Source organism: Taeniopygia guttata, chromosome 1A (genome assembly GCF_048771995.1).
Source record: "Taeniopygia guttata chromosome 1A, bTaeGut7.mat, whole genome shotgun sequence".
In the NCBI taxonomy this organism is placed as follows: domain Eukaryota; kingdom Metazoa; phylum Chordata; class Aves; order Passeriformes; family Estrildidae; genus Taeniopygia; species Taeniopygia guttata.
The window spans coordinates 18,398,387-18,424,432 of NC_133025.1; the positions used below are offsets into that span (position 1 = coordinate 18,398,387).

Genomic DNA, 26,046 nt, shown 5'->3' on the forward strand with positions numbered 1-26,046 from the left:
TTAGTATGGGTAAGTGACTGAGCAAGGGCTTTCCAGGCTGCAGTGACTTCTGTTCTGGCCATATTTTCAACATATTAGAAATGCATGTGACTAAACAGAAATAAAAGAACACTGCAGAGGCAAAATGTTCAATTCACTTGATCTCAACAGAGATAAAATGAGATCCTGAATAGGTGACTAAATGGCATAAAACTTGGAAGTGACCTTTTTCTTCAGTGACTTATAAACTGGCAGAATGCATGTGGTAAGAAACTGATCCCTTTTTATTTGATTTTAATATGTCTCTGTAATCTTTCCTGACCACACCTGACCACCTTTCTCTGGTGTGACATGGCTAAATATCTATTAGATCCATCTGATTACCATATTTATGTTACTACATCACTGCCTAGTATAGGAATAGACTAAAATAAGGCTGGCATGTGCCAGCCTTGCAATTACATCAGGCAAAAGACGCAATATGTCATTTATACTTAAAAATGGAGAATATTTGATGCAGCAAAAATATCTATCTGTCAGAAATTCAGGATGAAGTCTGAGATGCTGGACTGATATACTAAATCAGAATTGTAGTATGGCCATTGTGTTTGCAATCTTGTATTGGAATGCCTTACACTAGATGTAATGTATTTTTCACTCCAAGCCTCATTGCTTTCCCTGGAGAGAAATAAATGTAGGAATGAAGGGGTTTATTTTGTAAGGGGAGCAAAAAAATATAATGGCAGAAAGCATCACAAGAACAGACAACAATTTATTCTATAGTTTATGTGTTTGAAGTCTTTCAACATCAGTTTGTAGCTTTGTCAACTCTAATATTTTAGAGCTCAGTCAGGTGCTCCTGGCTTGATACCAGTATCTTTAAATGCTTGCTTTCATAGACTATAATGGTGCAGTCTTGTAAGAAGAGAAACCAAAAAGAAGCGTGGCAGTTTGTCCTAGAAAACAGATGATCATACATACTCAATGTTCATACATAATGTCAGTTGGATAATTAATACTAACACCATTTCTGCTGATGGAGCCTTCATTACTCTAATCCTCTCAATTTCTGTTACAAGACACCACAACCTTTGTCTTACAGATAAAAAAACTGAGTTCAAAGAAGCTCAAATGTCTTGTTTACACCAACCCAGTGAGTCAGCATTACTGTCAAGCAGGAAAATTACACCTTTCAAGTGTCCATGGCAGAATATAGTCTACTACAAAACATTAGGACTCTGGTCAATATTGTATAACGTGTTAAAATGCTTCGTTTGGTATCTGTTCTCATTCCCAAAACACTGCACCTGAGTGACCTTGTAAAGAGGTTGTATTTTCAGCTTTTCCCACCAAAACAACAACCCAAATACTCAGTGTACTGAATCTGCATGGCCTGGTAGTCACTGATGTTAAAGCAATGTGCATCTTTCCAGCATTTCAATATACAGGTTGGATCTGAATATGAAATGTGGAGGTTAGCTTCTGGGAAATGGGAAAACCTAAAGGAGTGTCACCTATAAATTTACTTTCAGTGGAGAGATTAGGAAGTTTAAATGCAACACCTATGTCAAATATCCGCCAGAGCCGTGCAGCACGTCCACCCTCGGATTTCTCTTAAAAGTTTACATTAAAAAAAGGACAAGTAAGGAAAAATAAAAATTGCAGAATATAATTTGATATTTACTGGTTGCAGTTCAATTTTCTGGGTAGGCAAGGATACAGCAGATCACAAGATATATTCACTGTAAGCAAAAGTGCAGTGAAATTTCTGTTATCTTAAATAAACCAGTTGTTAAAATGTACTGCTGATAGGAATGTCAGCAAGAGGAAATTATTTTAGCTCTGTCACAGTATTGAACTGATACATATAGAAAGTACTATAACCTTGAAGACTGAGGTGCTTCTTAAACCAGCAATAAAAATTATCAAAAGATAGCTTTGGACAGCCTTTTTAGCAGAGTTTTACATCTGAAGTTAATGTCTTAGTGTGTAAGGTGCAGACATTATGGAGATAGCAGTATCTTGGCTCAGATCATTAAAAATCTAAGGAATTAATGCTGTTCAGAAATAGATTCTACTAAAGTGTCTAAACACTGGACAGTACAATCACCTATATCCAGACACTTCACTTGCTTTTTTAAAAAAATTGGTATAAAGGCTTAAAACCTTACTTTTGACAAAAAAAACCATTATTATTTCTTTAAGACCAAAAAGGCAATATTCAAAATTAAAAATGGTGCTAAACAAAATGCACAAACCTTATTTTATAGATTGTTCTTCCTATATTTTACATCAATTACTACTAAATTCAGAGAGTCTTACAATCACATGCCTGAGAAAAAAGGTTTTCCTAGCTGTCTCTTCATGTTTTTGACTGGTAGAACCCTTGTTATAAAAACTAAACTAAAAAAATATATATCTAAAATGTATTGAATATATATCAATATTTAAAAATGCATTACATAAAGATTTTTTCTAATTTATCAACATATAGCAATATAGAACTAAAATGGATGGCCTTAAGATTATTTTTAATAAGTCTATAGAGATACTTCGTTTATATATATATATATATATATACACATATTTATATATATATATATATATATACACATATATATATATATAATATTTATATTATTTTTTATATAATAAGAAAATTTACTCAAACTTTTGTAATTCCCTGTCACTGGCAGTGCACACTGCCCATATTTATCCCAGCCCATAATATGATTTTTCCATTCTGTTTTTTTACAGAAACTTCTAACATAGAGAAACCTCTCTACATCTCTTGTTCAGCTTCCCCCTGATTTGTTTTGGCTCTCAGCCCCACTTCAGATGTACTGTCCTCATGAGGAAAGAGATGTGGAAAGGACATTCAGAGGTCATCTAGTCCAAGGTAGGACCTAGTAAACTACGTCACTGCTGACATTCTTACAAATAAGGGTGATTGTGCATCTTCCCTCACAATCTACTAGAGCAGTTAGCTGTCCCTGAGACTGAGTTTCTTCCCAGGGTCTGTATTAAACCCATCACCTAAAATTTTCTCAACACCGGGCAAAAAGAAAAAATTATTTATTTTTACTTTTCAACAACTTTTGATATTTGAGGATTATTATCACATACCCCTGAGCCTTTTTGAGCAACCCTGTTTCCTCCAGTGTTCCCTGGCAGGCTATACCTTCTAGTGAACCCTGCTGCTCATCTCTGAACTTGCCACAAATGCACCTCAACTACTTCCGACCAGCTATATTAATCCAACTACATCTAGCCAGGGCTAATCACAGTGGAAAGACTAATTAATGCTTTGCAGCCTCTACTCCTGCTTTTAAATCCCAGTGTGAAACCCGAGTTTTTCACAATAGCACGCTTGCTAAATTGTGTTCAGCTTTTGATCCGCCTGCCTGGGTCTTTCCTTAAGGAATCAGCACTACATCACCTGTTCCACGAGTATTATTTGGCAGTTAATAGTTCTACTTTGTATTAGTGCATGTAGAATTGGAGTTAGCAAACATTTCAAGATGAGGGAGACCCTTCCAAAGATCTCAGTTCAATATGTGCATTTTCCTGTTAGATTTTTGGCACCAGTCTATAGGATTTGCCTCCAGACCTGACTTCCCTAACTTGTTAATGACAATGCTGCATGAGAATCAGAAGCTACATTAGAGTCAAGATATATTACAGCTTCTGCTTACCTTCTCTCTACAAAATATGTTACTTTCTCATGGAAGAAAATTGGATTGATTTGACACAATCTGTACTTGACAAATCCCTGTTGGCTATTGTTCATCTAATTTGTTATCTTCAAGGTGCTTGCAGACAGTTTGATTATTTGTCCTGGTGTTTTTCCAGGAACTTGAGCTGTTTGGTCTGTAATTCTCTGTTTCTGTCTTTCTCTTGTTCTATCTCCTCTGTCTCTCTCTTTTCCTCTACTCCTTCCTTTCCTCTACTTGCTTTCCTATTTATTAAACTAGGCATTATATTTACCCTTTCTAGTAATTTGAGCTCTCATGTCTTTGTCTGAGCTCTCAAAGAGAACAGAAGACAACTTGTTTATCTAAGATGGTGTAAAGGGCTATTTGCAGTCTCTTCAAAAGAATTTTAAATACTGAGATGTAAGAACTCAGGGCTACTCCAGTATTTACTCTACCTTCATACCCCAACCATTTCAGTGAAGTAGATGTAGAGATTCATTTGCATTAAGATGTCAAACCATTAACTGAAGCAGCTGAAGCTGCTTTTTTCCTGTTCTGCTGTTCCTGCTGCAAGGACAGTGACCTGGAACACAGGAAGGGACTGACAAGCAGAGGGATTGTTTTACGCTGCTCCTGCCACGCTCATCTGACTACAGTGTTATGAGCCCTCAGTATCATTAAACCACTGCTGCACATTAGCAATTTACTGCAGCTAGAGCCTCAACGAAAAGGAGCAACACAAATCGTTCTTGCCCTTCTGGTGACATCTGTGACTACAGTTTCATCCCCCTTACTACTGACTCAGCTCTCCACTAGATTTTCCACACGCTAGTAATGTATTTACAGATGTTTTCTTTTTCCTCCTTGTGGTCTTTTCTGATTGCACCACACTTCACAGCTTGATTTTTCTAATTTTTGTTCTTTTATCCTTGTGCCTGATATACTGACCTAGTTTCAATTTCTTCATGCTTCCTTTTTATGTTTGAGGTTAATGAAGAGCAGAAGATTTAGTCAAGCTCATCTCTTGCATAAGAAGAGCCTGTGATTGTGATCTTAATAGTGTTTCTGTGAGGAACAGACAAATTTCCTTTTTTCTTTAGCCTTATTCCTCAGGAGAACTAACCTAATAATTCTCTGAGGGCAGAACTTTGCTCAGAAGATTTTAACTCCATTTATTATCCATTACTTTTATTTAAAACAATCTGCCCTGCTTCAGATGGGACAAATGGGACAGGCTGTCTAAATAAAAACAGTCAGATCAAGTCCATGAATAAAATTCAGCTGTTGCCTGTGGAATAAGTCTTCAACCTAAATTTCTTCAGGTAGGCTCTGATTTTGAAATATATGAGTGTATTTCAAAAGTAAAATAAGAAATTGTGACTCCTGATGGCTGTACTTCTCAGTTTCACAAGACGAATGTACAAATACTAACTTTCCCTTTCAGCAAGTTTGGAAAACCAGTATTTACAAGAAAGAAAGTGAAAAGTTTCACTTCTGCAGAAAACAGCTAATGTGACTCTGCTATTTATGTTCTACATTAAGAAATCACTCTACATTTTAGTCTCCCTGAAATGTGTGAATTTCTTTGAGCTTTTGTGCCTTTACAGCAGCTCTAAGGCTCTAAAGGAGATCACCTTCCAACATTAAATGCCATTATGCATCGTGTAAGCTTCTTTGATGTAGGATGTAATTTCAAGTATCCATATGCAGACTCATAGCTCGCAGCAGTCAGCACTACCACTTAGAAGTTATTATCATGGGGTTTACATTTAGAAAATTTCTTTTAATCTTTGAAGTCTCTCTAGGGAAGTCACTCATGTTTCTCAATGAAAAGTTGAAATAGTAACAATCTTCTGAAAATATGATATAGACAATTTCAGTATTTTAATGACATTGATTACTTAAATATATTTCAAGTCCTAATATAAGAGTTTTGAATTTACAGTAATGGGCTAATAGATTGCCCATAGCAATTAGTTGCTCAACGTGTAACTAACATTTTTTATTGCTGATCTGAACCCATCCAAACTATAAGGCAAAGAAAAAATGAGAAGAAACAGTTGCTGCTCATATACAGTTAAGATCCATAGTCACTCACAGAAGGCTGTATAGCCACTCCTGCACACAGGTGCAAGACCTTATTTATTCATCCATCAGATTTAACAGTTGCTATAGTAAGTTGCAAATATCTGAGTATTAAAATCAAATTTTGGAAATTCATGATTAATTATCTAGGACCAAGAATACTTTTTGGATGTCAATAAGAGAAAACATATCTGACATTATGGCTGGTCAGAAAGGAGATTAAACTGATTTCCTTTGTTGTAAATCAGAATATTGCAACTGTCAACATTCATGAGTGTTCTTGCAAATTTTTTCAAGTGAGATCAAACCTTAATCACTCAAGCTGTAAGTGCAGACCATCAGGTATTTGATAAAACTAACATGGGTAAACACTTGAATTAGTAAAAAATTACTCTATTACAAATATAGTTTATTGAATAAGAGAGAACTTATCACTTTAATGAATATGCATTTCTATGAGTTGTGCACATGTAAATAATAATCAGACATCTACTTTTTGTGAGATCTTTAAATTCTCTGTAAGATAAACTATTGACCAAGGCAAACCAGAGGTCAGTATTTTCTTCAAGGGGCAATAAATATCTGTGTTCACTGAAACAGAGTTAGATAAATGTGAGACTACCATAGGTTAAAATTAATAGGACCTGGAAAATAAAACTATTTCATGGTATGTTTTTTCCTTTCAACTGTAGTGACTTTCATGGATAAGGAACAAATAATTGCAATGAAAAAAAATATGGAGATTTTTTTTTTGTGAGGCACTAATGGACTTGCAAAATTGCATCTTAAAAAAATTGATGGAATGCTAAACCTCTTCTGTAATGGAAAAAAAACCTCTGAATTTATTTGTGCAATCAAGGCCTGGCCAGAGACCTCTGGTCTCTGCCTGACACTCTGCTCAATAAGCTCCTGAGAGTCCAAAATAGGCAATGACTTACCTTTAGGATCTGCTAAAAACTGCAGGAGTTCAGACTGAGCTGCCTCACATCCAGGCTGCTGGAGCCAAGTGTGTCACTCACCATGGAAATATCCATGGGTGCCACAAACTAAACAGTAAACATGTGTTGTCTTAAAGCTGGAGGGAAATTGCCGCTGTGTTATTTTTTATGCCTTTAGATGTGGATTTCATTTTTCTAAAACTTTTTCACTCAAAAGTGTAAGATTTTTATGAAAGCCTTGGACTCTGATTTTGCTGATATTAAAAGAGTTTCCAGGTTGGTTCTGCAGGTTCTAAACTCCCATCAGAGGTGAGGTTTCTAGTCTGAACCTTTACTGAATTCACCTAGAGTCACTGTGATGTATATCCATGCAGACATGGTCCCATGTACTGTGACAAACACAGAAATATCCCAAATGTTTCCAGACTCTATATTTAGTCAGTCACTGTTTATGGATACATGTTGGTGGTGGAAGCTTGACATTTTTGAGGCAGCAAAATAAAAAATATATTCCTGTTTCCATCAGGTGGAAAATCTAGTTTTATGTGCTTGCTTGGTGAGAGAGTTCAGTCTCTAAAATAATTGAGGATATTTTCAAAGGAGTCATGCAGTGATATTAATACACATTAAACCAATCCGATTTTCTATCTCTGAAGGTAGAGTAGTAAAACTGTCCCTGAGAATATCTCCCACAAAAGATGAAATATTTGGGAGAGAAACTGAAACTAAGTTTTCATAAGCCATACTAGGAATTACCATTTCATGAAATCAGTGGGAACATGGTTTTGAGAAAGCTAAAGCAGTGGAACTGATGTTACAAACATATCCCCAGCTGCAGTTCTGGCTGTCTGGAACAGAACTGCTGATTCCAGAAGTTCATGCTGGGGCAGCAAATTCAGAACCCTTAGAAATGTACAGTGTTTACCCCTTCCTGTGAAAGCTGTGTGCCTAAGTAAAGCTGTTATATCACTGGCCTCCTCTAGGGAGTCCAGGGTAGCTGTTTTTAGTTATTAGGATAAACACACACAAAATATTTTCAAATCTACAGTAACACATTTGGAGGGGCAGTAAATGAAGAGCTGAAAGCTCACAAGGGACATTGACATGTAGAGATGTACTAGGTCAACCAGTAGGATGACCATGGCAGATTCTTTCAGTGGAGTTCAGAGTATTAATCTTTGCATGCATTACTGGGAACAGGGCACAGGTTTCTCCTGCCTTGGTACCCAGGCCAGAAGCCAGCAAAGCTGACTGCGTGACTTTCTCTCACAGACTACCTCCCTGTGCAGGTGTTGTATTTTCCTCTGAAAAATCGGAAAAGTCCAGCCCTGGTCTTGGTATAGGTACCACAAGGGTAATTTATTGTTCAATTAAAGAGTTAAAAATATCAACTGTCTTCCAAAAGTCTTCAGTGGTCATCTACTAATTCTTAGCACAGTTACCTATTTTCATTTTCCTAAGAAAAAAAACATAAATACATAAATACATAAATAATTGTTATGCTAGTTTCTGGCGGTATGTGTATAACTCACCAGGCACTACTAAATTCCTTTCTCAACCAGATGAACTCTTATTGTACCTTTACTTTTTTATGTGTTCACATGGGTATTTAAATCTGCACACCCAAATTAATCCTTAAAGATTTATAATAAGACTATCTCTCTCAAATTCAGCTTTTCAAAACTACAACATGTAGCAGGTTGTCTAACTTCCTGCTAAGTAATAAAGACAGCTATCTTTGGATGATGCCCTTCTCATCTCATACTATTGTGAGTGCCAAAACCAGTTGAAATTATTTATCATCTGAGGACATTTCCATTTACTGACTGCAGGGAGACCCTAGGCAATAGCTTAACACCATCAAACTACATTTTGTCTTCAGTATGAAAACTGACTTAAAAAGACCCTGTCCATCACTCTCCACTCCAGCCACACATTTATTTCCATGTAAAACTGCCAGACCTATAGAGATAAGAGCTGCTCTGGGTCAAGCATAGCTGTTCCATGGGTGAAAGAAGGTATTGCTGACCCTTTTGCAGAGATATTACAGCTCCAATAGCAACTATTCTGTCAATACAGAGACAAAGCTAGAGAGGAACAGAATCACCTTAAATTAGAGCCACAATTCATTTTAACTAACTCATTTGTAAGAATGTATCTTTTAGTTGGTTGAATTGAAACGACATTCACATTGCTGAGTGCACCGTTGCCATGGTTTCGGATTAGAACTTCCCAATTCAGTGTCCCCACTGAGACTCTCCCAAACCAGATGCTGCTCACGAGCTCGTTTCCCCCACCTGCCCTCCCTCTTCCTGCTCTGAGGATGGAGTTGAGAATCGGAGGCACAAAAGCTGCAAATCACAGGCTGAGATAAGAAAACTAACTGTAACTGCAACAATAATAATAGCAAAAGGTATAAGACAAAGAAAAGATTTATATGGAAAACAGAGGCAGACACTGAGCAGCTCTTCTCCACCATGCCACTGTTTCTCCCACTAGAAGGGAAAGTCCTTATTTCCCTACCTCAGCAATGATATAAAGTGGTATTGACCGTGCCCCATCCTACTGTTTTGAGCTGAAACCAAGATAATAGGGCATATAATTTAATAACTTTCTAAAAAACCTCCTCTGTTTTTAAACTAAAGATTGTAAAGTTAGCAGCATTTTTAAAATTGCTAAGAAATCTAGAAGGAAAGGTTTTTCCTACCTTGATGCCTTAAATTTTTATGACTTTTCACATATGTCGATGTAGAAACTTCAGAACTCTGCAACATAAAAGCCAATATAATCAGCAGGACCAACAGAAATGAAGAGCAGAGGCTTTTCAGTTACAGAGGAGGAGAGGAGAAGAGGACAGGGATCAAAGTGCAATAATTTTTATTGGATTAGCAAATAAATTATAATACAAAAGCTTTTTAGAACTGACAATTGAAAGAGGAACTGCATAAGTCTGTAAAGTTATAATTGGTTCATCAAATTAAATCAGATAGTAAAATATTGGGTGTCACAACCTCTTCTAAAGACTAGCTCTTAAACAGCCACTTTTTATAAGATTCATTTTCTGATGCAATGAAATTCATTTCACCTAACTTTAAATATCTACTTTGTAGCTTTCTATATCTGAGATAGTCTCTCTAACATCCCTTTATATCATTGATAAAAATGACAATTTAGAGTCTAATTAATTTGATTTATTTTGGTTGCCCACTCTGACATGAGTTGAATAACGTACAAGAATAATATATTTTTCTCTACAGATTAAAAAAAATTCTGTGGGAGAACAAGGTCAGATATTTATAGCTACATTGTGGAGCTATGAGTTTGGATAAGTTAATTTACATGGTTCACAGAATACCATCTTCGTAAACCTTATTTATTTCAGTTATTGGAATCACTTAGGTGAAAAATGTCTTATCTGGAGGTAAATGATGTAGTATCTGGAGGTAAATGGTAATATCTGAAAGAAAAGGGTAAAAGGACATGAAAAGCTTTTGATTTAGTTTGTTGCTCACTTTTCACGACAATTTGGATTTAAAATATTTCTGCTCTTATTCAAAATTAATTACAAAAATTCTCTGTCACTAAAAGTCTATGTATTTCTTTACCAGTCTTCATTTCCTGGATAAAGTGAACAGGTCCCATATATGAGGGAGGTAATCCTAGCAGAGCAGTGTCCGAGTTTTAAAAGACAACGAGAACTGCAAGAAGACAGTGGTGGAATTATATCTTCTTTTAGATAATCTGTAGTTGTAAAGAGCAGACAAGGCTCCAGCACATCATCTTGTCAAATGCCTACCATTTTTGATTGTGTTGTGTCATCTCTGCTAGATGACTAAGTCTCAAGAGCTTGAGGTATTGATCATGCTATTGCTTTTAATTGCTTACACAGAGAAAACAATTGTGATCACAGGGAAGCAGAACTTTTCTTGTGAACAATATTTTGGGCACCCTTCATTTATACATGTGGGGGACCTGTGTATTTTTGGGGGGAGCATTTGTATGTCTTTTGTTTCACACACAAATTCACACATGAATTTGTCTCTTTGAGCTTTGGAGTAAAACAGGTTAGTGCTTTAACAATCCTAATTTGGATGTCAGGATGACACAGGTTTCAAAACTTCCTCATACAATATGCTTTTTTAGACCTTGTCACTCCCTCAGACAATTCAAGTATGTAACTTATTGATATAAATATCTACATGTCATGACAAAGTGCTCTAGGAATTTTACATAATCACACTGAGAAACCACATCTACCCTTAGAAAATATGAGTAGCTGCAATGAGCTATCAGAAGGAAGATTGTACTGCGAGTTTCTCCATTTTCATCAAAGGATGTTGTGTTATATTTGTATTCTTTCATATCTGTTTAATACAGTTTCTTCACAAAGGAAGTGAGGTGTTTTTCCATGGAAACCAATGAGACTTGGCTGCCTGTTTGCTGCACAAGTCAGTACTACACAGAATTTTGTAGTGCCAGGATCAATCCATAGGTTTTTGGCCCCTTGAGGATAGTCACAGAGTGATGCATCTCATTGCTGCAGCTCCCAATGACCTGTTCTGGTTCTGGACTCTTGATCATCCATGAAATGGTCTCCAGATGGTCTCCTGATCATCTCATTAAAAATCTGCCTGATGGCTGCTTCACCTCTTCAGTCACTGCGTGTGAACTCCTGTGTGCAATCTTGCCCTACTATGCCCAGAGCCCTCTCAGGATGTGAGGTCCTCCTTGCCTGGGGACCTGACTCCTCTGTGCAGCCTTGAGAGGGAAACTCTGAGGAGAGCTCCTTGAGCCAGTGGCAGTTCTTAATGCAGACTACTTTTGTGGTGGTCACTTCTCTCATGCTCTTGACTCTAAAATTCCAGTTGGATCAGGATATTAATTTGAATATGGTTCTGCTTTTTTACTAGTCTTTGGTATTTTTAGGTACATTGCTGTCGTAGCTTTCCTCCATCTGTATATGATGTCTCAATTAAAGTGTACTTTTTCATGAGCCTTGTATAAAACACCTTAAATTTTCTAGAACTGATATTAAAAATCAAGCTATTAACATTGACAGCAAAGGAAAAACAAGTTTTTGGTTGCCCATTCTTCAATTAGAATAAAATTGAAATCAAGTTCAATCTTCTTCCTTTTCTACTCAGATGCAACAGAATATTCCTTTTCATTTCTGTATATACAACATGAGTAAAGCTTTCTATTGATTGTTTCAAGATCTTTAATCACATTCAAGAAAATACCTGGGAGAAATTTTTATTCTCTTTAGATTTAATCCCTAAGTCTATTAAAAGAATTCATTTCCAGTAGAATGAACAGAATTCTGTAAAATCACTTTTTCAATATCAGTGACTTCTCTGATTAGCGCCTATTAACAATAAAAGGACTTGTCATTGCAAAGCTAGCAGGAGCCCCCAGTCCCTAGAGTGGTGATTCACAGATGGTAAAAGTGACTGGAAGCTGACTTGAAAGAGAGGGAATAACTGAAAATAGTTCAGATACACTAAGATATGCAGTGAAGATGAGGACAAAGCAAACATACATGATCTAATTATCTGGAGAAAGGGAGAGAAATACAGTGTGCTCTGAATATTTTTTGATTTTGTATATAAAGTTTAAATTCAGAAAGTACAAGGAAAAGGAGCATCTGTATGAAATGTTACTTTAAAAATTATTTTCATCCTGTTAAAATATTACATCACTATTTTAGAAAATAGGCTAGAAAATAAAGGGTTCTCATTATTTCTGAATCTCAAAGTAACATTTCCACAGTAAAACAATAATTCAGAGGAAATTTAGGAATGGGTTCTCATGAAATTTAAGTTTAGTTAAGTAGTAGGAGAAACATCTTGCAACTTTGATGAAAAAAGACTTTAAAGAAAAAAGACTACTTTGATGAAGAAATTTTTTTTTTTTGTGGGACATAAAATCAAAATAATCCATTTCATATGGAAAAAAGACTAAACAAAAACTTCAACTACTATTCTTATAAGAAAATTTCAGACTGGGAATATTTAGTCTCCCTTACAAAGAAAGCAAATCAAGTGTTTCATGAAAGTAAATAAAATAGCAGTAGTGAAAATGTATTCTTTCTGCAGATCAAATAATATTGAAAAGTGAAATTAATTAGATGTATTTATTACATAGACTCAAACACTTCAGATTAGTCAATCTAGTGATGTAACCAAATATATCTGCAGTTTTTTTGTAAATACGAATTTATGACTCAAAGACTGGTGCTCTCATTCACCAGTGGAAATTTTTCTCCATGTCTGTAGTTTGTAGGAGCCATTATGTAGTGATATTTACAAGACCTAGTATTTACTATGATTCCAATACTTAGAGAGGAAATTCTGGTAAATTTTTTTAGGAGTGATAAACACAGAGTGTAGTGCTGTTCCTTCTTATATCTGGCTTTCTAGACTTTTGATAAAGGCATAGAAAAGAAGAGATTGCTATGGTGGCAGGAGCTATTCTTAGCTAGTCAGCACTATCTGCAGAAACAGACTGATTCACTTTGATTGCCACTCAGCAGGACTTAAGGTAGAAGTCATATGTAAATAGATGGGCTAGAAATGGATGCCTGTATTCATTAATCTTTCATTAGATTCAATCTCAAAATTACCCAAAGGTTTTACAAGGACTTTTTAAACTCTAATTTGGCCCCTGGCCTTTAAACAAAATGAAATCTATTGATTGATGTTCTGGGCAGGATGCAAATGAGCCCATCATTTCCTGAATCAGGCTTTATTGGTTTAGATGCACTTTCATATATCTGAACAGGAAAGCTGTTTGAAGATGAAAATTTTTATAAAGCTTCATAGTAAGGTTAATATTGTTTTATCTAATTAAGTCTTAGTAAAAGCAAAGGCTTATTCTATTATTTCCAGAAATTTACAAAAATTTACTTTCTTGTCCTTTAAAAGGAGAAAAAGCACAATAGAAGTTTAAAGACAGGAAAATACATATTTTCCAAATTAAATTTTAAAATATTAGCTCTCTGTGTTACCCAAGCCTGAAAAGCACAGATATCTGGATATAGATCTTACATTCATATTCCTTATGGAATGATCTATACTCCTAAAGTGAATTTTGCTGTGCCCTCTACCATAAGACAAGGAAGTGCCTTCAAATTTGAAGCATCAATATATTATCTAGATATTTTCTGTGTTGAAGTGTTCGATTTTTTTTTCATGGGAGAACTTAGTGTTCCTTTTTCTTTGCAGCATTTTAATAGTGTAGCAGTAAAAAGACCTTAAGAATCAGACTTGTATTCCAAGTTCCTTTCAGTATGAATAGTTCTACCTCTCCTTTTCCAGGGACTACCCAGCCACCAATCTCCAGAACAATCTTATAATCCATTCATTACAGTGGAGAGAGGACTGCAAGAAAAATAAGTAAAAGAGAGGTTTAGGTTCAGCTAAAAGAAGGAAAGTCAAGCTACCTGACATTTATTCAACATTGGACAGAAATGGTCAAAAGCATGGATATTAGGCCCTTCACACCTTTTGTCTCATCTGAATATCCTGGACACCAGAGAAGAGCTAGACAGCCCCTGGGTGAATGTTCTTTCTCATACTGTGCCTCTCGGGATTTTGGCTGCGCAGAGACTCAGACAGAGAAGGGAATATGAGCTTAGGGGAGTTCAGTATCAAAGGTCATACCTGGAAAAGCTGTTTCAGGAACCCTAAATTCAGATATTCACATCTTGAATGAATATAGTAATACTTCAGATGGTAGTCGTAATCAGGACCATAACCACACTCCAGGTATTCTCAGTAGCTTCCTTTGCACAGAACAGTTCAGCTGGATTATGGAGTAGCTGAAGATTGACTCAATATGCGTGTCAATATGCTTTGAGAAATTATGTGAATTAGTGTTGTGCCTGCTGGAGAGGATCACATAGAACACAATTTTGGTTGTGGGAAAACCTTCTGCAAGGAGAAAGTACTGCTCATACCAATTGTAGGCACTGCCTATGTTAGATCCAGTGATTTACTGACATGGAACTCCAGAAAAGGCTGTCTCCTGTCAGAATTTACAACACTGGTCATAGACATGGCTTTCAGCTGCAGCCAATCATACCATTAAGCCCTGCAAGAATATAATGAATCCATGAAATAAAAAAGGCATTGAATAAAAAAGCAAGAAAGGCAAAGATGAGGACATCCATAATGGACATTTTTAAGTTACAGACATATCATTGGGTTACCTCTTGGCAGGTCAAACTCAGCTATATTAAGCATCTGTTAAAGGCTGTAACAGTTCCTGAACATATTATACCTCTGGTCCAAAAAAAGGACATTTACCCTTGGCTGAAGCGCATTTTCACATGACCATCTTACAGCAGCCACATGCATTCCATCCATACCATCCAGCTTGCTCCAGCCTGGAACCCCAAGTGTCTCATCTGTCCTGTGTTGGCAGGTACTCATTATTTAGGAATCATAGTACAAGCTAACAATGAGTGAAATTTTTTAATAAGTCTTTTAAGAGAAAGAAGAAGAATATGAATTTGTGGAAAGGACTATTAAGTAATACAAGAAGTTCAACAAGGATAAATGCAAGTCCCAGTCTCTGGGAAGGCAAGTCCTGGGGGTCCTGGTGGGAAGCGAGATGAGTATGAAAAAGCAGTGACTTGGCAGAGAAAAACCTCCCAGGCTATCTTAACAGAAGCAGAGACAGTACACTGAGAAAAGGGATTATCCTTCTATTCAGCATTCTCTAGAGTATCATGTCCATCTTTGGGTCCCCCTATACAAAACAGTTATTGAGGAATTGAACCATTCAGCACAAGGCTGTGAAGATGTTGGGGTGCTGCAGCATTTGTCCTGTGAAGAGAGGCTGAGGAAGCTGGGTTTGTCCATAGAGGAAAAGAGATGGCTTTGGGCAGACTAAAGAGCAGACCCCAGCTCCTAACAGCAGGTCAGGAGGAACATGGTGTGAGGCATACTGGGGCATGGCAGGAAGGCAGAAGACATGAACATAGATTGAAGCAAGACATGTTCAGAGCAGATGTAAATTTTTTTCCCAGGAGGAAAAATGTTGGAGAAGTTCAGCCTTGGAGATGTTGAAGACGCAACTGGATAAAACGATAAACATCTATGTTTGACCTCAAGATGAACCTGCTTTGAGAAGAAACTTGGACTGGAGACCTCCTGTAGTCCCATCCAACCTGACTTATCCTGTGATCATAAAATCACAGAGGAGAGAGGAAAACAAGGAAAGTGATCTTAAAAGTGGTTTTATTTTGTTATAAATGTAGAAAGTACAATTTTGCCTCCAATAATTAGAGCAAAAGTTGTTGCACCAACCATCCCAAGGCCAGTGAGAGTGTCAGACATTATCCACAGCAATTTTTCTGCAAAATAACATATAACTTGGAACATTAAAATCTACAGGGAGGGAAGAAAAAAATGAAAAGGAATGACAAACATATAATTTTTTCATGTAAGGAAAAGTAAGATCTAATTATATTTTCATTGAAAAATACTATCAACAACTTGCTACACTATCTGTGTCAATGAGGTTTTGACTTTTATCTGATAGACTATTTGGTTTTGGAGTAAGAAAATATAAAATATTTCCCACAGAAATAAGAGTGTATTCTGACCAGTTTTAGGCAGCTTTCATGGGAAGTGATGATAAGTTTCCCAAAGTTGAAAGCAGAAATTAAATACAAAGACCTTAATATGAAAATGGCCTAGTTATCCTTTGGAAGACAACCCCAAGTCAGACCAGGGAATAAGGTGCAACATATTTTTTATCTAATGCAGTAACTTACCCCAGTTTACTTTGGGTCAATGTTTTTATATTTTTGCCTGAAAAAGAGAATGCTTTACTTTTCAGAGGTCGGTTGTTAAAAATAAAGTTAGCTGAAGCTAGTCAGTGTTTTACAGGAACAGCTTTTATTGAAACCAGTCTTCTGCTAAAAAAAGTCTGATTGAAAACTTCAAGTAATTATGTTAAATACCTGGTTGAGGCTTTGGGTCCTTCAAAAGCTCCAAGAATGTGGTACATGTAGGCAACAAAACTTCAGTGTGTTTTAACTTAGTTTTCTATTAATATACTTTTAAAACTATGAACATTCAGTTCAGTAAAAAACAGTATTTTCAAAACTAACACAGAAACGAGAGATTTTGTTGATCAGTGCTTCAAATGGATTTTTGCTTCAAAATACTAAGAGAAAACTGCAGAGCTGAAATAATATAAATCAGAGCAATTATTCCTACTGCTATTACAAAAGTATACACACTTAGAATCACTGTAATTTAGTAAACAAAACATACACTAGAGGATACAGGGGAGCACAAAATACAATAATGGTTGATAACACATTGCTGGTGATATTAAAATGCTTGTAATATTCTGTTTTCAATGCTGAAAGTAAAGGCGCTCACAAGAAACAACAAAAAAGTGCCAAAGTTTGTGACATATTAATAATAACATTGGACTTAACTCCCATTGTGTGTGTTAAAGTAACTAAGCAGAAAATATCTTCATGGCATGATGCACTTTTTTTTGCCATAGATATGTTTGCTATCCAGGGTTCATTCTTTTGATCTCAGTAGAGTATTATTTAACAGACAGCTTACCTGAAGTTAGATGGATTTGAAAATTTTTGTCACATGACGTTACTCTTTGGATGAAAAAATGTTCTGCTGAGCAATTAAAAACATCAGAGAGGCGGTATGAGTCTGACCTACTCTAAATGCTAATGAGATCCAAACTTCTGCCATGAACTTCAGGGAAAGAAAAAGCCTAAAGAGACATATATAATGCTTGTGAGACTGTTTCCTTTACTCTTTAACCCTCAGGTCTTACTACAGTGAAAAATCACATCCAGGCACATTGCCTGTTTCTTATCACAGTCATCAGATTTCCCCAGAGATGGTGGCAGAAGCTGGTGGAGTTGATCCCTTTCCTGTACCTGTCCTGTGGATAGCTTTGAGTTGCAGGGCTGTTAAGCTGGCATCCTTCTGCAGTACTCAAAATTCATTTTGGCTCCTGGGTGTGTTTTTCTGTTAATCAGCTGCCAATCCATTGTATAAGTATTTCCAGAGTATTTTTTAAAAGTTTCCAGTCTAGCAAAGCAAGGCTGTATAGGCTATTTCCAGACTTGCTGTCTCAGTTGTCTTGGCAGGATCCCAAGCTGTGGACATGGAGAGGCAGAAAGCCTGCTCACGAAAGGGAGATGGGGGAAGAGCAGGGGAAAACTGAACGTAACTGCAGAAGAAGGAGCTAAATTCAAAGAAGTCGTCATGACCTTGAAAATGGGTAAGATCATGTGGAAACGGGATGGAGCAAAGGAGTTTGGGATGGTCAGTAGCCAAGGAAGGATTTTGAAAGCTGCTAGTTCACTCTTCCTTTTCAGTGGCATCCTAAGAAGGAAGTGGTAATGCCACTGTCTCCTTTAGCTCTGGATGCTAATCCTTCCTTGGCAGGCAGTTCCAGAGAGAAAAGCAAAAGGGAGCAAAGGGACCATTGCTTGACAGAAAACTTTGCGGTCTGATGGATAGATATGTGAAAAGTTTGTGTAAAATACACTGCTGAGACTGAAGCAATAAATTCTTGCTTGAATAACTCTATGAAAAAGTTTGTTATAGGTGTCTAAAAATGGCCTCCCAAAAAGCATAGGGTGGCAGACAGCTGACACTTACCCTTGCATCTTTTGGGCTTTTATTAACACGTTAATGTGGGCTTTTTTGCTTTAATCTGTTTTAAGGAAATGGATTCCTCTCCTTTCAAAAATTAGAGGCACATTCTCTCACACATACCTGCACATGCATCCTTAGGAACAGAAACTACATTGACTGCATATACCACAGAATATAAAACTTGGATAAGTTAGGCAAAGTCATATTCTGAATGTGCCTCACAGGTCTTAATGTTAATACAGTAAACTTTTTATTTTCATGGTCACATAATAAAAAAGATAATTTCAAACTTTCTGTAAAAAATAATCACTTTAAAGGTAGAACAGAATTTGCAATACTTCAGGTTTTATACAGGCTGGCAGTATGGGTAGTGGTATGTCAGGCAAGAGTAGATGCAGAGAGATCACAGCAGGAAATGCAACTCTGCTTTAGTGCACTTAGAGTTTAGAGTGTATCAAGAGATCTCTGTCCAGTTCAAACAAACCTGCATTAACACACATATAAGGTCCCACATTTTGTTTGGGGAGGTCTTTGCATATGACCCTATAGTTATTGGTTTGGGTTTTTCTTTTAAATAACTACATCAAAGAAGATCCACCACATGTTATACTTAAAGTATTCAATATTGCAAGAGGAGAAGTTGCACAGACTGGAAAGCTTTTCTAAATGAAGGAAAAGGAAACCTCTTACAATTGCATTTCATTTTTAACATAGAGCTGTATTCTCTGTGATAATGAATAGCACTCACAGAACATCAATTAGTTGCACAAATTAAGGGTTCAACAGAATTCAAGATCTTTTTCCAACACACATTGAATATTCTGCTTCTTTCTGTAGCAAATGTTAAAATATTTAATGTATAAATTATTTTTAAGTTTTTGTTGTTATTATTTGACAAACATTTTTGGTAGGGTTCTATCTAAAGAGACAATGTCTACCCTTCTATCTACTCTCTAGGTAGCAGTGCAGTGTCTGTTTCATTTGACTGATCCTAACACAGCTGATTTTCATCTACCACACCTGAGTAAATCTCAGCAGCAGTTGTTGTGCTCAGTCAGAGATGTCAACTGGAAAGTAATCTTTTGATCTGTGACTGAAGTGGAACAAAGCACGTGTCCTGTGTCCTGTGAGGAGTGGCTGAGGGAGCTGAGGGTCTTCAGCCTGGAGAAGAGGAGGCTTGGGGGAGACTTTATCACAACTCTACAAGTGCCTGAAAGGAGGGAATAGCCGGGTGAGGCCCAGCCTCCTCCACCAGGTACCAAGTGACAGGACGAGAAGGCACAGCCTCAAGCTGCCAGGGGAGGTTTAGGTTGCACATCAGGAAGAAATTTTTCCCAAAAAGGTTGATTAGATATTATAAACTAGGCGGCTGTAAAGTCACTGTCTCCAGTGGTATTTAAGGGAAGACTGGATATGGCACTCAGTGCCATGGTTTGTTGTCATGGTGGTGTTAGGTCATAGGTAGGACTTGATGATCTCAGAGGTCTTTTCCAACCTAATTGATTTGATGACTCTGGGAAAAAATAAAATTTGGGAGTGATTATTTTTCTTTTTCAGAATATTCATAAGAGAATTGAGAATTTTTAATTTTTTTTCTTAATTACTTGAAAAATAGTCCAAAAGTAATTAATAATAATTCTTTTGTGAATATCAATATTCAAAATTTCTATATTTTTTGTTATTTGTACGAGTCACATGTTAAAGTCTTTTGTCATAGATTGATCTGTATAATCAAGTATCAAAAATTAAGGTATAGAAATGAATAGAAATAATAAACATGTTTCAGCAAACATTTTAGCTTAAGTTTGTCTTTTTTTTTTCAAATTTGCCATTTTAGAAAGCTTGATACCTTTATTTTAATCTTTTTAAAATGAGCATAAAAGGATGTAAACAAAGCTGAAGTGACATTTTCCTGACTCAGTATTTGCAGGATACAGAAAACACTCACAGAATTGATGATGCTGTGAATGTCTCTGCCAGCAAAACACATTTCATTGTCTTCTCAAAAGCTATGTGTATGTTTTGACACCAGCAAATCAACAAAGTTCCCTTTACAGTGGGCTAAATTCACAAGACAGAAACATACCATGTGAATAGTTCTTCTTTTGGCTGGGATAGAGTTAATTTTGTTCCTAGTGGCTGGTACACTGTTGTGCTTTGGATTTGGTATGAGAATAATGATAACACACTAATATTGATGTTTTGGCTGTTGCTGAGTAGTGCTGACCCTAAGTCAAGGACTTTTCAGTGTCCTATGCTCTGCCAGTGAGGAGCTGCACAAGATCTGGGAGAGGAACACAGCTGGGACAGCTGGCCTAAACTGGTCAAAGTGTGTATTCAACTCATACCCAGTATTTCAACTGGGGGGAGTTGGCCAGGAGGGGCCAATAGTTGCTCAAGCCAGGCTGGGTATCAGTCAGGTAGTAAGCAAATGTATTGGCTATCACTTGTTTCTCTTGGTTTTGGTCCTCTCTAGTTTTGCTGTGTCCCTTTTATTTGCTATTATTTTTATTTATTATTAATTACAATATATTATAATATTATTAATAATTATTGATATAGTGATAATATATTATTAAGTAATAATTATGTAGATTATTAAACTATTTCAATTAACAAATTATTATCTTAACCCATGTCTTTTACCTTTTTTTTTCCCAGTTCTCCCCATCCCACTGAGACAGAAGGGGGCAGGTATGAGTGAGCAGCTGCATGGTACTTAGTCACCAAGCATCTCTCTATCACCATTGAAAATATTTTCTGTTCATTCTACTCTGAGTATTTGTTTACATGGGTTTTCTGTGCTCTTGATATATAAGCGTCAAAGCTGCTTAATTTCCTCCTGAGCTGTAGAACTGGGAATTCACATGAAATATCTGTCATTATGTAGTGGCAACAAGGATCTTGGCCTTGAAAACTCTGTTCTTCATTCTTTCTAAGAGAGAATATCCATTTTTCGGTAAAGAACATACAGAGCTTTTCAAAAGTAAGAAGGTCCAGAGCCCACATAAACAGTTTCTTCTGCTTCAACATTACAGCCTGCTTCCATGAATTTAAATTTCTACTGGACACCCAATACCGCAAGGAATGCAGAGTTTCACATCACGTGTCCCTGGTTTTGTCTTCAAGTGCAGCTTGGTATTAATTAAAGATCCCTGTCATGATCCTTAACACAAGAAGAAAAAATATTTTATAGTATAGCCAGAAGTGAATGGATAGAAATAGTAATAAATATAGGAAATACAGAACATACAGAAGAAATATTACTCTGCTCCCCCAGAAAGGAAACAAACATGCTTACTTCCTTCTGTGATTATTAGGGAGAAATAAAGAAAAAAATTGGCATTTTATTTACAAATATTTTTGCTTTTTGAGACCATGGGTGATTTATAAAGTATACAGTTTTCGTGATGTCTAAGACAGTGACACAAGTTTTTCAAAGTACTGATTTCTGTCATAGAAATAAGTCCCGTTATGTACAATTTCTGCTGTTTTAAGCAAATCTTGACCAAGTAACAGACTATATTTAGAGTTACCAATCACATTTTGGAGAAATAGATGCAATTAAATCTTTTGTTGCTATATATAAGGAAAAGGCAGAAAAGCAGTATTATATAGCCATGGACAATGTTAGTTGAAGGGAAAATCAGTGGCTTGGACAGAACCTAAATGTGACTAATAGACTAAGTTCTGGTTTTAGAGATAATGACAATCCTCTCATTATGAGAATTTTATTTTATCGCAAGTTAAATAAAATTAAATTAAATATCCAAAATAAAGATTTTTAGAAATTTTGGTTTTCTTTTTTTAATCCAAGGTGTCCATGCAAATGGAAAAAACCCAAAAGTAGCATAATTCTGCAATTCTCTAATGCCCAAATACAAAATTGCTACTCTGACAATTTTTCTGCTTTATCTTTTCTGACCTATATCAGGTCAGAAACCTCAGGTTCTCTTTTTGATAAAGGTTTTGCTTAAAGTAGCATTTGCACATATATTTTTATATACTTTAATCTTTGTATCTGACAGAAATATTATTACAGTTTTTAAGACTGGGTATTAAATTCAAGTACAAACAAGTTTATGTAAGCTATTTTGGATACAGGAGCAAAAACATATAAAGTCTGGGTAAACAATTTCTTTATACATTTGTCTGAGAGTTAAACAGGTGCTCTTTTCCACATTTGAAGAAATGTAAGCTTGATGACAATTGCAGAATATTTTATCTTTGAGTACTATACACACAAATATTTCCTAGATGATTTATCTGTAAGGGTAATGTTAATTCATGCATCTCTTACATTTTTAATTACAATTTTCTCTTCCTGCACAGTCCCTAGTTACTCTGTGGGCTGGTTCTGGCTGAGATAGAGTTAATTTTCTCAACAGAAGCTAGTTATGGGGCTATGTTTTGGATTTGTGCTGGAAAAAGAGATGTTTTAGCTACTGCTTAGGAGTGCTTACATGGAGTCAAAGACTTTTCTGCTTCTCACATTGTCCCACCAGCAAGGAGGCTGGGAAAGCACAAGAAGCTGGGAGGGGACACAGCCAGGACAGCCAATGCCAAATGACCCAAGGCATATTCCAAACCATATGGCATCATTCTCAGTATATAAAGCTGGGGGAAGAAGAAGGAAGAGGGGAATATTTCATGTGATTTGATTTGTCTTCCCAAGTTGCTGCCACATGTGATGAAGCCCTGCTTTCCTTGAGATGGATGAACACCTGCCTGCCCATGGGAAGTGGTGAATTAATAACTTATTTTGCTTTATTTGTGTGGCTTTTTGCAATCCCAATTGAACTGGTTTTGTCTTGATCCATGAGTTTTGTCATTTTTGCTTTTTCGACTCTCTCCCCCATCTCACCAGGTGGAAGTGAGCAAGCTTGGTGTGGGGCTTGGTTGATGGCTAGGGTTAAACCATGACATCCAGGGAAATTATTCAGAGCTACAGAAAGGTTGCCTTCTCCCTTCAGACACAAATACCAGGGAGGGATGAATTATTTTTCTCACAGAGCTACCTCACTACCTGGTGTTTCTTTCAGGCCTGAATATGCACTAATAAGAATATAGTGAGCACCAAATGTGGAATAAAAGAGTAAATAAATTCATTTTATACTTTCTCTTCTGATGAAAACATGTAGATGTATCATATGTAGTATAACGTTGCATTTTTGTTCTGTTTTTAAAATTATTTTATTTTAATTTTTGTTATATTATTTTGCTTGTTCTGTACCTGTTAAAATGGAAGTAAAGGAATCCTCCTATGTAATTTTAGTACATATTGAATAAGAAGCAAAGACAAACTTATTTTTAACATTTTCTTGAAAATCACCTTTAAGAGCATTTGGCTTTAGTATTCTAAACCCTTTTAGTTATTTTCATGATAGCTACTGATGTATGTACCTACAGAAAAATATCTACTAATAGAAGTCATAAATTCTTGTCTTAATGTAGACAGGTGGAGAGCAAACAAAATACTGTCTTTACTCCTGCCTGATAAATGCCACCATAATATTGCTATTTATTCTCAAAGAAGAAATTTGCCTTCTGCATGAGTTTTCTTTTCCACTTGTGGGCAGCTTGTAGGTTTCATGGACATCTTGCCAGTGCAAGGACATGGACAATGAGTTTCATCAGGAAAAATGAAATTAAAAACTGATATTTCTAACATTAAAAAAATTAAATAAGCTTTCTAAGGCTCTTTTAAAATGTCTTATCAAGGAACAGATAATATAAATACATGTTTCATTTGTGGTTTATAGCCATATATCTTCTCTCACTAAGCTGAAGGATAATTAAGCTGGGCTCAAGTAAAACCTTTAGTAATGGTCAGACTGTCTGATCTGACACTGTTTACATCACCAAATTATGAGGCCAAGTGAGAAAACATGTAATGATGAGGAAATTTATATCACACATATGTCTTTAACATGAACAAATTAAAAGGCATTGTTGTTTTAGGGTTGTTAGGAAGGTCATCCACATTCCTCTGAAACACTTGTTGTACTAGAAAAAAGATGATGTAGTATTAGGTCTGCCAAGTCCTAATGTTGGGAATGTAAGTAATCTGCTTCGTTTTTTTTGGAGGGTGCAGTGCAATTTTTCTTTAAAAAAGTCTTGTTTGGATTCTCCTTTTGTTTATCTGCAGTAAGTCTGCTGTTACATAAATAAAATGTTTGGATTTAATTATAATTTGTATTGCTGAAATGAGCAGGGTGTGTTTTAAATAAAGAGCTTTAAACAAGAATAATGGCATGTGTTTCAATTTACCTTTAAAAATATTATTTGTTGTTTCTGGTATAAATCTCAGTTTGCTCTAGGGTAGTATTGTGAATTATTTTAAGAGTATCTTATCTTGGAGAAAAATCCAAATTTATACCAGAAAAATCAATTCTTTATAAAGACACTAACAGCAAAATACATTATTAATTACTTTTTTATTGTGACAGTTCTCTTCAGAAAAAGAACAAAACAAAACTCTCACACACCTAAGATTCTGGGATTCATATATTTTTAATTTTCTTGTAGATCAAAAACATGATTAGATGCCGCTCTTGATGTCTCACTCAGTGCTGGGTGCGCTGTCACTGTCTAGACACAGCTCCGATGAGGAGCTGGGAGTCTCCTCCCTGAGCAGAGCAGCGTGGGGATGCTGCTGCCACGCCAAACCTTGGCCTCTTTCCTTCCTAAATGCTTTGCAGTCTCTCTGCCTAATTGTACTTGAAGCAGTGAAACTGATGTGTTCCATGTGGCATGTGCAAGGAACTAATTGAATTTTTTGGATGAAATTTCTCTAAGTACTGAACAGATATGCAGGGATTTATTTTCTTCTGTTCTTTCTTTGTAACATTTAATAACATGTAACCATATGGTCGTTTTTCTTGGGTTTGAGTACCTAATGATCAAATTCCACTGCTGCTATTTGGCTAACAGCTAAAAAGTCTAAAATAAATGTGTGACCTTGACATTCAGAGACCTACTGCAAATGCAGATGAAAGGGCTGGAAGAATGTATCTCCAATCCTTTTTTTTTCCCAATAATACAGAGAAGGTTTTTATTGACTGAGAGTCAGAAAGAGATGACATCTTTCTTGTCTAGGTTTCTACAATAACTTTTACTAAGTAAAGGCAGCAGAAGTAAGAAGTGTAACAGTATTAAGAGGACAAAGGAGATTGCTTTCTAAAATTGCATTGATTGTTAAAATCACCTGCTCCATTGCTAGCATTATGCATTTTGACAAGCACCATAACTGCTTGTCAACTGTTTAAACCCAGTCAGAAATACAGCTCAAATAGTACTCAAACTAGTTTGGAAAATTAAAAAGGAATTTTATGTAGTTTTGTTTGTTGGGGGCAGGTAGTAAAGGAAACAGGCACTGAGACAGAAAGGGTATTTGGGTAGAGTTGTCCCATATTTTCCCAAGCAGGAAGAGGAGTTCAGGAGGCAAAAGCATGAGGCAGGAGAAGGTGAGGATGGCATGGAAAAAGGGAAATCTGGGACATGCAGTCAAAACCAATGCATGCTAGGAATGAAGTGTGTGTCTGTGTCTGTGTGTATGTGTGTGTGTCTGTGTGTAATATCTGTTTTCCTTCATGAAAACAAAGGCAGTAAAGGTCCTTGCCTCTTCAGCTGTCTCGTGGATTCTCTACATACTTTTTCAAGGAAACTGGGAGTTTTTGCATACCTTTCTTTTAC

The 26,046-nt window shown here is 36.2% G+C and overlaps 2 long non-coding RNA genes across 3 annotated transcripts in view; one reads left to right on the forward strand and one right to left on the reverse strand.

Moving 5' to 3' along the window:
• LOC121468086 (uncharacterized) overlaps positions 1-6,903 on the reverse strand; it is a 58,653-nt gene extending 51,750 nt beyond the window's left edge. The window contains exon 1 of the long non-coding RNA XR_005978044.2: positions 6,698-6,903. This is a non-coding gene — a long non-coding RNA (uncharacterized lncRNA). The remainder of the gene's footprint in view (positions 1-6,697) is intronic.
• Positions 1-24,601, forward strand: LOC140681169 (uncharacterized). Of its 2 annotated transcripts, XR_012052402.1 has the most exons (5): positions 1-244; positions 2,737-2,878; positions 15,729-17,971; positions 19,309-19,606; positions 21,013-24,601. It is a non-coding gene; the product is annotated as an uncharacterized lncRNA (long non-coding RNA). The 2 variants fall into 2 exon arrangements; XR_012052408.1 differs by lacking the exon at positions 19,309-19,606.
• Positions 24,602-26,046: the final 1,445 nt, after the last annotated feature.